This window comes from Palaemon carinicauda, chromosome 44, assembly GCF_036898095.1.
Source record: "Palaemon carinicauda isolate YSFRI2023 chromosome 44, ASM3689809v2, whole genome shotgun sequence".
In the NCBI taxonomy this organism is placed as follows: domain Eukaryota; kingdom Metazoa; phylum Arthropoda; class Malacostraca; order Decapoda; family Palaemonidae; genus Palaemon; species Palaemon carinicauda.
In genome coordinates, this window is record NC_090768.1 from 18,041,985 (window position 1) to 18,055,479 (window position 13,495).

A 13,495-nucleotide genomic window follows, 5' to 3' on the forward strand; every position below is an offset into this window, starting at 1 on the left:
TAAATTTTATAAATCTTTTTTACCATAATCATTATTTTAATTTCTCCCACATCCATAAAGTAAAAATATTCGATAAAATAACGAGGGATTAGGAAAGTCATAAAAAAAAACAGGCTATCGTCCATGTCAACATTGGAGGGCCAGTTATCGTCTATGTTAAAATTCCTGTATATCAAATTTGTTGTTTATATTTTCTCCTGTATATTTCTAAACTATGTTTGAATTCATTCTATTTCTATTCTATAAATGGGCAATTTTTTTTTCGACTGTATACAGTCTTTGATAAATTAGTATTAGTTTTGTTGTATAGGAGAAATTTAAGTGTTTTTCACAACATATAAATTCTCTTCATTTATTTTAATCACTAATAATGCGTTTTTTCAGGATAATGAGGCAAAGCTCATATATATTAAACAAAAATAAATTCTTTCTATAAATAAGTGCGTTTTTTAAAACTAAGTTTATCTTATTATTATCATTATTATTATTATTATTATCATTATTATTATTATAATTATTATTAACACTATTATTATTATGATCATTATTATTATTTTTTTTTCATTTGCTAAACTACAACCCTAGTTGAAAAAGCAAGATGCTCTAAGCCCAAAGGCTCCAACAGAGAAAATAGTCCAGTGAGGAAATGAAATAAGAAAATAAATAAACTACAAGAGAAGTAATTAACAATTAAAATGAAATATTTTAAGATCAGTAACAACATTGAAATAAATCTTTCATATATTAACTATTAAAACTTCAAAAAAAGAGGAAGAGAAATAACATAAAATAGTGTGCCCTCAAGCAAGAGAACTCTACTGTAATAAAAATCTATAATCACAAATTCCTATTCCGAATTTATGAGAAAATACCTTCACTAACATGAAAAGTATTGTTTCTTAGAAGAACAATATATGTGTTTTTTTTTTTCCTCTTTTTGTATTTTTTTTCTTGTTTACCTGACATTGTCTCCGCCTGTTCGGCGACAAATTTAAACGTAGTGTTTATTACTTGTCGACTTTAACGTTACTGGATAAATATCAGACATGCAGTTTCATTTTAGTAAAGGTTCTTGGCGGTACAGAAAACACTTTTAATTCTCAATAAATTTAGTTATATTGGTAAAACTATACTTGAAGCCTCAATATTTCGAAAGATTACTAAAGAAGAACTGTCATCATTGCAAATCTAAGAGTTCAAGTGTATTTTTTTTTTCAAATATATCAAGATTTATTACACTGTATAAGGTAAGGATGTCATTAATTTTCATCTTTATTGAACATAATTGTTTTTCCATTTTTCATGAGTTTGAAGTAAGAAGAAAAAAGCTATTAAAAATTGTCACTAAAATGTGTTGACTTTTTTAAAGTAAATATACATATAAATTTGAGCACAAAATAATGAAAATTCCTTTTGCAGTACTAAATTTTCTTATTATTATTATTATTATTATTATTATTATTATTATTATTATTATTATTATTTCAGATTCGTCCATCTTTATGGCAAGTCATCTTTAGTCACATCTTACGGTTTTAAGGTAAAGTAGATGTTAAAGCAGAAGAAACTATTTTTCAAGTAAAGTATTACTACTTTTGTCCATTGTCATGGCATATGATCATGATCTATGATTTAAATGAATTACCTAAACTTTATTTTCCTGTATCTATATCGTTTAAAGTGTAACGATCATTCCACCTTTTTTTTTTATTTTCTCGAAGAATACTCTCTCTCTCTCTCTCTCTCTCTCTCTCTCTCTCTCTCTCTCTCTCTCTCATTAATCTTTCCTTGAGTCTCAAGAGGATTGTTAATACCAGGATATACCATCTTTTTTTCTTTAAAGAAACTAATTACAAATAAGTAAACATTTTTTCTTGGCCTTATTACAGAATTCTTCTTCTTCTTCATTTGTGTTCCTCTCAGAAGCATTTTATTCTTTTTTACCATTTTTATTTGATCTGACTTTCGTGAAAGTGCGCATATTATGCGGATGTAATATCTCAGGCATTTAAACAAAGATATAAAACAAGATCGTGGATTTGAATTTCGACTATTATTAATTCACTATCAATACAAAGAATAACATTACAACGTAAAATATTATGCAAAATTTATGTATTTGAAAGGAGAACTGTGTAGAACCATAATGTCGACTTTATTGTTTTGAAAAATTCTATAGTCCTTTACCTATTTCGTAATATCAATCAGAAAAACGGCAATATTTTTTTTCTTTTTTCAAGCTTGAAACTGCTAACCCAGCACCTCAACTTACGTTGCAAATCGTCTAGCCGTGGAATTTATTCTTTCGTATTTGTATTAAGTTCTTCGCCAATCACTGCTGAGTCATCATTTGTTGAGGTGAAAACGTCTATTATACATACCCTTTCTGGATGGGGACACCTTAGCGTGGTCAAATGGTTTGTGTATCGCCTTGATTAGCAAAGCTGTACTAGTCAGGGCCAAAGTCTAAAGATATGTAGATCTTGGTCAGGGCCACCCATTTAAGGATGGTTTGCTGTGAGCGATCAGACAAAAGTTCCCACCATCACCAATCCCCAGTAGCCAGTGTGGTGATGAAAATGGCCAAACCCCCAGACGTGGCTAAGGACATGTCTGAGGCCTTTGTCCTGCAGTGGACTAGAAACAGCAGCATTTGTTGTTGTGTATACGCACACACACACACACACACACACACATATATATATATATATATATATATATTTTTGGGCTCAAGCCATGTCGTCCTGATGGAAGTTCCTATAGGGTAGCTTCCTAGGGTATATTACAACTACGGCGATATTCCCAGAGAATTTACCTTAAGGTACCAGAATTCTAACTCCTGGAGCGAGTATCCCTCGTGAAAGGGATATCGCGACATATCAGAGGACGTATTCTAGACACGTCACATGGCAATCTACATCCTGGACAGAGATTTCGTCTCGTAGGAGGTGATTGGCGAGATACGAATTCGGGAAAGAAAAAGGGGAGCCGCTCCCAAGGCTTCCCTATCCCCCGATTCGTATGCGTGCCTGGCGCCAATCCTGGCGCCATCTGTATTCCTTTTTGCGTAGCTTAACAACTCGGTGTTTTTTCCTGTTTTTCTCGCAAATCTTGGATTTATTCGACTTTTCATGGCTTCTTCGTCTTCTTCGGCCTCTGATAAGTTGAGTATAGTGTCTGTTATGTATAAATGTAGGCTCTTGGTAAAATTTTGAGTGATTAATAGGATTAATCTTTGATACAAGAGCCGTAGCCTACCAGAGGCGTCTTGGACGCTGTCGCTCGCTAGGTATAAGTTAGTTAGTCAGAGCGACATTCCTGGTTGTTTTGCTTTAATAAATTTTAGCTATTTAGCATTACATAGGATTTCCTTTCGTGCTTAGTATTATTTGGCGAAGTATTCGCCATTCTGGCCTACGCTAGGCCATGTAGCCTAGTCGTTTGGTCCTAGTACTTCATGCATGATTATGGTTTTTCCGAGTGTAATTAAAATTTTATTGAAGCTTTAGGCTATATTTTATACATTTTAGACTGTGTGGAATATTTCCAAGATAGTATACGAGTGAGTTTCGGTGAATTAGGTAATCGATTCTCTTGGTGCCTAGGCTAGTTGCTTATGGAGCCTTAGTATACTTTATCATACTCCCCGGTTGCTTTCTTTTCTTCGGAGAAGGTATGCAATCCCTTTTCCTCTGTTTAAGCCTTGGGCTTATCCCTAAGTGGTTTTTTCCGAAATTTATTTTCGATAAAACTATACTAGGGTGTTACTGTACCTTCCTGTTCCTGTAGGATGGTTCAAGAGGGACAGAACAACAGAGTTTTTAGTCTGAGTCTGTGTTGTCTGGCTTGGGGCTGAGTCCCCCTCGCTGACCTAACACATACAAAGGGAGCTTAGCTCCCTTAGGTCACTACCGAAGGTTTCTGTGGATATGATTCCTTCTTTTGTGATCTACCAGACTAGTCCTGTTGCTGTTCTCGCGGGAGGATAAGTTCTTCCCTTGGGAGTAGCAACGCCTTCCTTGCTTTGGTGCTCTGGAAGCTGGCAAGTATTGCTGGCCTTTCCCCTTAGATCTCCCTTAGGCTAAGATAAGTTTCTTAGCTGCGGGTGATCTGTCACTAAAGCAAGGTTGGCAGGACCCTCTTGTCCCTTCCCCCTCTTTCTTCATACTGTACTGTACGTTGTTCTACATCTGGACCTAGTATAGGTTAGGATGTGGAATTGACTCAGCCCCTTGCCGGCCGGCAGAGCTGGCCGGCAGGGGTCTTACTGTACTGTACGTCGTTCTACTTCTGGACCTAGTATAGGTTAGGATGTGGAATTGACTCAGCCCCTTGCCGGCCGGCAGAGCTGCTGGCCGGCAAGGGTCTTATGTTTTTCGAGTGCTGCCCGGACCTCTCTTGGTCCCTCATCCATGCCTGCCGGCAGAGCCGGACGGCATGGGTCAAGGAAGCCTGAATTAGTTTCTCCCCTTCCTTATATGCACTCTTTCGGTTGCCGGGCTTGGAGGTTGTGTACACTCTTATCCCGGCATCCATTCTATTTTTCTTCTAAGTGCTGTACCTGTCCCGGCTGCCGGCCTATGAGGCCGGCAGCCGGGCAGGTGTAGTCCTCTGGTTCTTTTGCTGCCGGCTGGCATCGGTCTTGTACCTTTGCCGGCCGGCTTATGTCAGTCCTTGTCTGCCGGTCACCAAGAGTGTGGCCGGCAGCTGGGTACTACCTTGTGTAGTTGCTGGCCGACAGCCATTGCCGGCCAACACTGGCTGTTACCGGCCGGCAGTTGCTGCCGACCGGCACAGGCATTTGAACCAGAGTGCTGCCGCCCTATAGCTGTTAAGTAGTATACTTTAAAGCTAGTTGTGGTGTGTGCCGGCCGGCAAAGGCAGGCCGGCACACATCCCCTATACTGTACTAGTATTCTTCTGTATAGCATATACAGTAAGAGGAAAACTATAGTAAGGGTTTTGGTACAGCACTGTGTCTTCTAACACTATTGTGTTTTCTTGCACACCCCTTTGCTGTTGCCCTCAGATAGGAAGCTGAGTTCTTCCCTGTCTATTATCCAGGATTTTAAAATCATTGCTTAGGTGTGAGCTCCACCTGTTTCCTCTGGAAACCTTGCATTGGTTACTCTAGAAGAGATAAACCATTTTTGATTTTATTATCTGGAAGGCTGCAACAATGGGTTGTGAGGGAAACACAAGTGTGTGTCTTTCCTTTCTGAATTGTTATGCTATACTATGCATATCCAGTGATACATAGTTCACTTGATACTCATGGAAATTTCTTCTCTTTACAGAAGGACACTCCGAAGTGGGGAAGTGCTTTCTGCAATGTCAGCAGCAAGAACCTCTGCGGACATGAGTTTTGTAGGAGACACGCAGCATACGCTGTCTCCAAGGATGATCTCCGGTATTGGGACCCTCAGGTATGTACTGTGTGCACTAACCTGATTTATGAGACATTTAAATAGCTAGGAAGAAGCTTCGTACCTGGGTAAGGGGCTTCCAAAAGAACACTTCTGGCCCTTATCTTCCAAGTGAGAAGATGAGGGCGTATCCTTTCCCTAAGGCATCAGCTGATGCAGTGATTCCCCAGCCTCAAGAGGAGATCCCCTAAGTTCAGATCCAGGTGGATGCTGAAGTCGCGGTCGCGATGCAAGACATCCAGCTAGATGACAGGATGTCTGATGTGGACGGGTGTCAGGAGGAAGACCTCCTGGCAGAAGCCCAGGATGAAGTTCAAGCCCCTCTACATCGGCCGGTCTCCCAGTAGAGCTGGGACAGGCCCTCTCTTCTATTGTTGGAATGATCCAACAAATGCAGAAGGAGAATCAGGAGAAGGCGGCTGCAATGGAACTGCGAATGCAGTGCCTTGCAGAATCACATGGGCCCCAGAAAAAGCTCAATGTGAAAGACCTTCCCTTGTGCTCAGATGCTAACCCATGGAGGTATGCTGAGCACATGCAGATGACGACTGGAAAGATCGTCATCTCGGATAAGCTGGGCTCAGTTCCCCTGGAGGGTGGAATTCTGGCCCAGCAAGGCATCATATCCGGACTGTTATGTCCGGCTGAGGAAGGAACCAGCTTCAAAGGAGGAGACAGAGCCGAAGGAGGTCATAGTGATGGACCATGCTAAGGCTCAAGCTCTACTTTCATCCTCGATGAAAGAGAGGGGCTTCTCTAACTCAAAGGTAGCTGCATTGAATAGGAAGCTCCCTTCCTTTGTGTCCTCGCCTACTAGAGCCTTCCCCTTTTTACAGAAAGGGTTTCTGGCTGTACTAAAAGCAATCGAGGCCGGCAGGTCTTGCCCCTCCCTAGAGGAGTGGAAACCCTTGTCGCTGGCCCTGCCTATGGACCACAAAGACTGGAAGGACGTCCATCTTACGTTCTCAGTGGGAAAGTTGGAGGCTGATATTGCCGGACGTCAGTTCGGCAAGGACCTCCCTAAGCTGTCTGACTTTCTTTTGCGAAGTGAGTTCGATACAAAAGAAAGACTGACTGCCTCAATGTCTCTTCAGACTACTCTCGAGACGATGGCAAGTGACCCCAAGGTCCATGAAATGTTCATGGTAGTGGCCAAGCCTCATCTGGCCACAGTGACGAAGGACCTTTATGGCTTCGTCAAGGCAAGGAGAGCTTGTAGGGAGTTCGTGTTTACCTCGGCTACGGTGAGGCACGAGCTAAAGAAACTAATCTCCTCCAACATTTGGGGAAAAGACCTTTTTCCCTACCGACTTGGTCAAAGAAGTTGTTGATAAAGCCGCCTTGGAGAATAGAAACCTTCTCCAGAAGTGGGGCCTGGCTATCAAAAGAAAGTCTTCCCCGGATGAGGGTCCTCAACCAAAGAGGAAGACTATGAGGACTAGGCTACCGTCTCGGCCAGTCAAGCCTCTTAGACAGCAACAGCAACTGCAATTGCCATTGCCCCCAGTGCCCCAGATCGTGGCACAAACCCCGACCACCTTTCAGTGGGTACCCCAGGCCGTGTCGACACAGTCCACGGCATTCACCCCAGCGTTCGAAGGGCAGTCTACTTCCTTTCGAGCAAAGCCTAGAGGAGCAGCCAGAGGCTCGTCTAGACGCCCCTCAAGGGGAAGGGGATTCAGGGGTGGTCGTGGTCAGGAAGGCAAGACCTCAGGACGGCAGTCCAAGTGAGGTGATACCGGTAGGAGGGAGACTTCTGAAATTTCGGGATCGGTGGACCTTCGATCCCTGGGCCCACAGCCTACTCAAGAATGGACTGGGCGGGAGCTGGTACAGCACTCCACCCCCGTGCCTTCGGTTTTTCCAACACTCCACCCCCGTTATGGAGGAGTACGTTCAAGAACTGTTGGAGAAAAAGGGTGAAGCCCATCAATTTCTAAGGGAGGCTGTTTTGTGTTCCCAAGAAAGACTCGGAAAAGCTCAGAGTCATTCTGGACTTGTCGCCACTTAACAAGTTCATAGTGAATTGCAAATTCAAAATGCTAACACTGCAACACATAAGGACCTTACTGCCCAAGAGGGCATATTCCGTCTCTATAGACTTGTCAGACGCCTACTGGCACATTCCAATTAGCCATCGACTCTCCCCCTACCTAGGGTTCAGGCTACAACGAAGACTATACGCCTTCGGAGCCATGCCATTCGGGCTAAACATAGCCCCAAGGATTTTTACGAAGCTTGCGAGCGTAGCTCTCAAACAATTTCGCCTAAAGGGAATTCAGGTAGTAGCCTACCTGGACGACTGGTTGGTGTGGGCAGCATCTGAGACAGAATGCTTGCAAGCTTCCAGTCAAGTGATCCAGTTCCTAGAGTACCTAGGCTTCAAGATCAACAGAAAAAGTCTCGACTTTCTCCATCTCAAAAGTTCCAGTGGCTGGGAATCCACTGGGACCTTTTGTCACACCGTTTCTCCACCCCGGCGAAGAAAAGGAAGGAGATAGCGGGTTCTGTCAAGAGACTTCAAGATTCCGAAAGGATATCAAGACACGAGCAGGAGAGAGTACTGCGCTCTCTCCAGTTTGCTTCGGTGACAGACCCAGTGCTAAGAGCACAGCTAAAGGATGCAATCGGAGTTTGGAGAAGTTATGCATCAAACGCGTGAAGAGATCTGAGAAGACCAGCCGCTTCGGCTAAGTACTCTTCTCAGGCCTTGGTCCCAAGCCAGACATCTAAAGAAGTCAGGTTCTTCTTCAGCCACCTCCCCCGTCGGTGACGATTCACTCAGACGCCTCGAAGGAGGGATGGGGAGGTCACTCTCATCGGAAAAAAGTCCAGGGGACTTGGTCCAGGCTATTCAAGACCTTTCACATAAAACTTTCTAGAAGCTAGGGCAGTGCTCCTTACCTTAAAGAAAGTCTCTCCGCGTCATTCGATCCACATAAGGTGGTGATAGACAGCGAGGTAGTTGTGAGATACTTGAATCGACAAGGATCGAGGTCACCACCTCTCAACCAGGTGATGTTGGCCGTCTTCCGATTGGCGGAAAAGAAGAAGTGGTACCTGTCGGCAGTTCACCTTCAAGGAGTCCGCAATGTGACAGCGGACGCTCTATCCAGGTTCACACCGATAGAGTCGGAATGGTCCTTAGACGCAGGATCATTCTCCTTCATTCTGAATCAGTCCCAGAACTGCAGATAGACCTCTTTGCGACGAAAGACAACAAGAAGTTGCCCCTGTACGTGCCCCGTACGAGGACCCCTTAGCGGAAGCAGTGGACGCGATGTCCCTCGACTGGAACAGATGGTCCAAGATTTATCTGTTCCCTCCTCACAACCTTCTGTTGAGGGTCCTCAACAAACTGAGATCCTTCAAAGGGTAGCGGCAATAGTGGCCCACAAGTGGCCGAACAGCGTGTGGTTCCTCCTGGCATTGGAACTGTAGCTGAAGTTTGTACCACTACCAGATCCAGTTCTGACCCAGCGAGTCCAGAAGTCAACTGTCTGCGCTTCATTACAGAAAACCCGGACCCTGCAGCTCATGATTTTCTCTCCTTAGCGGTGAGAAAGCGTTTCGGGATTTCGAAAGCCAGTATAGACTTCCTTGAGGAATATAAGTGCAAATCTACTAGAAGGCAATATGAGTCATCTTGGAGAAAATGGGTGGCCTTTTGTCAAGGCGAAGATTCCGCAGGAGATCTTGACAGACTTCTGCTTATCTTTTTTCCCCACCTCCATGGTCAAGGGTTGGCAGCGAACACGATTTCAGCGTGTAAGTCTGCTTTGACAAGACCCATTCTATATGCCTTCCAGGTAGACCTAGGTAACGAGATCTTTAATAAAGTCCCGAAAGCCTGTGCTAGGCTCAGACCTTCAGCACCTCCAAAGGCCATTTCATGGTCTTTAGACAAGTTCTTCATTTCGCTTCTCTGTTGAGCAATGAAGAGTGTGCGTTAAAGGATTTGACACAAAAAGTTATTTTCCTATTTTGCACTCGCGTCCGGGGCCAGGGTTAGTGAGATTGTAGCCTCTCGAGAGAGGCAGGTCGTGTTCAGTTCCTGGATGGGGAAGAACTGAACCTGTTTCCGGATCCTACGTTTCTCGCCAAGAATGAGTTACCCACCAACAGGTGGGGTCCCTGGAGAATCTGCCCTCTGAAAGAAGATGCATCTCTATGTCCAGTAGAATGCCTAAAGGTCTATCTTCATAGAACTTCAGACTTCAAGGGTGGTCAACTATTCAGGGGAGAAACATCAGGCTCAAATTTATCTCTGAATCAACTCAGAGCGAAAATCACATATTTTATTCGCAGAGCGGATCCTGACAATACACCCGCAAGTCACGATCCGAGGAAAGTTGCCTCATCCTTAAATTTCTTTAATTGTATGGATTTTGAACATCTCCGTTCATACACTGGCTGGGAGTCTTCCAGAGTGTTCTTTCGCCACTATGCAAAGCAAGTAGAGGAACTAAAAGAGATCTGTGGTAGCAGTGGGTCGCGGTGTTAACCCTACTGTTTAACTCTGCGAGGAACAGTGGTCTTAATTGGGACGATTAATTCCAGGGTGAGTGTGTAGTTACATACTGTACTACAAACTAAGTGAGGGCACTGTGTTGCCCATCCAGACTGTTCCATTTCCGAAGGTGAACCTAGCATAAGTGCAGACATGTGTGCCGAGCGTTTCTAACGCTAATGTCATTGATTTGTAATACAGGCTTTTATGACTTTGATACCTCGGTATCTTAAAAGTGGCATCTAATGTTTTTTTTTTTTTTTTCTTTCAGACAAACAAGCACTGTTTACTATCATACTTATGCTTAAAGTTTTGGGTTATCCTCTTCTTATATATATATATATATATATATATATATATATATATATATATATATATATATATATATATATATATATATATATATATATATATATATAATTGTGGTTAACCTGTCTATTTATTGCCTGTCAATAATCTGGTTCTTGAGAACCTTGCGTCTCCTTCACCTGTGTCAATTTATTGGTATAATTGAGCATTCATTCTATGTACCTTATCTGGGATAATTCTAATAGAATTGTTCCTTTATGCAAGCTATGTTGCATTGGTTTTCCTCCTATGCGGATATAAAACCTTTGTCCAATACAAGTATTGTGCGGAAAACTGGTCGATATTTCATATTGACGCAGTGGTCCTTTACAAACTATGCTTTACTTAATATAGGGCGAGACCACTATATTAGCTTGCCTGGTATTCATACATAGATATATGTACTCTTCGAGACTTTTCCAGAGTCTAGTAGGACTCTTCCCTGTAGGGGGCAGGAAGCTCTAACATAGTTTATAGTTAGTGTAAAAGATGTATAACGGTAACATCTTAGGTCTCTAGGTCTAGTCGACCGGGAAAAAAATTACCTCCGGGGAGTACGGCACGTTCTGAGAATCCACAGATACAGTAATGCTCTGGTACACTTCCATCAGGACGACATGGCTTGAGACCAAAAAACGGATTTTGAGCGAAGCGAAAAATTTATTTTTGGGTGAGATGGCCATGTCGTCCTGATGGACCCGCCCTTGCCTTTCTAAGAAAGGGCTGTAGGACCCCTCCCTACATACAGTATCTGTAGCACCTCGTGTACGCTACAAGGAATACAGATGGCGCCAGGATTGGCGCCAGGCACGCATACGAATCGGGGGATAGGGAAGCCTTGGGAGCGGCTCCCCTTTTTCTTTCCCGAATTCGTATCTCGCCAATCACCTCCTACGAGACGAAATCTCTGTCCAGGATGTAGATTGCCATGTGACGTGTCTAGAATACGTCCTCTGATATGTCGCGATATCCCTTTCACGAGGGATACTCGCTCCAGGAGTTAGAATTCTGGTACCTTAAGGTAAATTCTCTGGGAATATCGCCGTAGTTGTAATATACCCTAGGAAGCTACCCTATAGGAACTTCCATCAGGACGACATGGCCATCTCACCCAAAAATAGATTTTTCGCTTCGCTCAAAATCCGTTATATATATATATATATATATATATATATATATATATATATATATATATGTATGTATGTATATCTATATCTATATATACTGTATATAAACTATGTACCTGTTAATATTTTCAAAAATGGAAAGGTAGGTTACAGAGAGAGAGAGAGAGAGAGAGAGAGAGAGAGAGAGAGAGAGAGAGAGAGAGAGAGAGAGAGAGAGAGAGAGAGAGAGTACCTCGTGGGTCTTTTAATTTATTCACCGCCCTTAATAATGTGAATATCTTTTTAAAATCTCACGAATGGGAATCGAATTAACTTTACCTTAAAAGAGGGAAGAAGGAGTTCATTAATAAGACAGAGGGAAATGTGTTTGTTTTGTTACAATTAGCGTCCCTCCGCAAACGAAAATCACTCTCGAATAAACAAACATCTTGAACAGCGCAGAAGAGAAGGAAGTGGAAGGAATCGTCTGAAAAAGGGAAGATGAATAAGGAGAAGACCTCTTGTCCTCCTTGTGGGAGAGGAAATTGAAGATAGCCTAATGGGGCGTTTTCACTGGGTAAAGATATCAATGGATTAAGAAATGAACGTTGCAAAAATTATGCAGTTTCCTCCCGTTGTAAGGGAACGTCATCCTAAGAAAATGTTTGGCCCGGCGAATGATTTAGATACTTAAAAAATCTGCTGTTAATATATTGCTCTGTTTGGGTTCATTTTCTGTCGTGTTGCTTAAAAAACGCCAGCAGTATAATCGTTATCAAATCTTCTTTGCAGATGCGTTCAACTACAGTTTAATTGCTCTCGGCCTTTTACTTTTCACCTGTTCCCCTTTGTTCTTTTATCATGAAGCTAGCTCACTTCTTTAACCTTATCTATGAACAAATCCTTGAGTTGAGCCATACGAAAAGCACAGGAAAGTGACTCTAAGGTTGTTTAAGCACCTAGTATAACGCAGGCTTCCTTGTAAAAAGTGCAAGTAAATTTAACCATACATGGATAAGTTTCTGAAGGCATAAATTAATATTGGTATTAGGTATTTTTATTTATAAATTCAGTCACCTTTCAAAATCTTTTTAGGCAGATTTTTAGAATTTGTAACATTTTTCTCTTCATTGCAATTTCTGAGACTATAACTTGCACATAACACCTCTAAAGGGGTAAACAAAAATTGAACAGCACTCATTAATGTAAGCCCAAAAGTATATAATTAATATTGTTTGTCCTGTTGTCTATAATTTCAATTGCTTAATCTCTATATGGAGTTTTTTTTATGCAAATATTCCGTCTCGAATTGAAACAAAAATTATTTAGAATTAGTACTTGAAACAATAGACTTCAAATAGCTAAACCATAAACTGGAATATAGTGAACTGTTTCAAATTGGCTTAAAATTTTTTCATGAATTTTCATTTCATGTGTCAGCCTTGACAAGCTATCCGGCCATTTTTCCTTTTCTCCTCATAGTGTGACTTTTTTTTTCATTTCAAATTTTGATGTTATAAACTATGAATTCAGCGAGTTTCGCGTGAATTTGTTATTCAAATAAAGTCACGACAAACTGACGCTGGTATTAAGCTCGTTACAACAATGAAGTGAGAGTTTTGCTTTCCATATGAATATGTTGCGTTTGTCGATATGCAAGCATCATTTTATTCTCTTAGAATCAAGTAAAATCATTTGTTTCTTCGTAAATGGAAAAATAAGATGGGTTGAAGTGCAGTTCATGAATCTGCGAATAGATGGATGAAGAAGGTATTCGGTATTCAAGGTCGAAATTATTAAAAGCCAAAAAAAAGTGAGCGACAAAGGTTCTTGGTTGTTGGGTCTTAGTTTAAAGGGTGAGCTTTTGTCTGCACAATAGTCAGAGATTGAACTAATTGATTTGAAAAGTGGTTGAATGTAGAGTATGGAAGGGAAACAAAACTGGTATATAAGATAAAAATTTTAGGATAAACTGAATTTGAAAATATTTTTAGAAATGATTTTTGAGGATGTAAGATGACAATATAAGAAATTGAAGGATTTGATGGTACAAATAATGAATGGCTGCAAAAAAGAGATATTGCCGTAAATAGGTAAAAATATGA

The 13,495-nt window shown here is 41.6% G+C and overlaps 1 protein-coding gene across 1 annotated transcript in view; it reads left to right on the forward strand.

The window, feature by feature from the left end:
• Nucleotides 1-1,486: 1,486 nt before the first annotated feature.
• The window catches only part of Hus1-like (Hus1-like checkpoint clamp component), a 128,021-nt gene continuing 116,012 nt past the window's right edge, over nucleotides 1,487-13,495 (forward strand). Inside the window, exon 1 of the mRNA XM_068366551.1 lies at nucleotides 1,487-1,540. The gene's annotated coding sequence lies outside the window, so the exon portion shown is untranslated. The remainder of the gene's footprint in view (nucleotides 1,541-13,495) is intronic.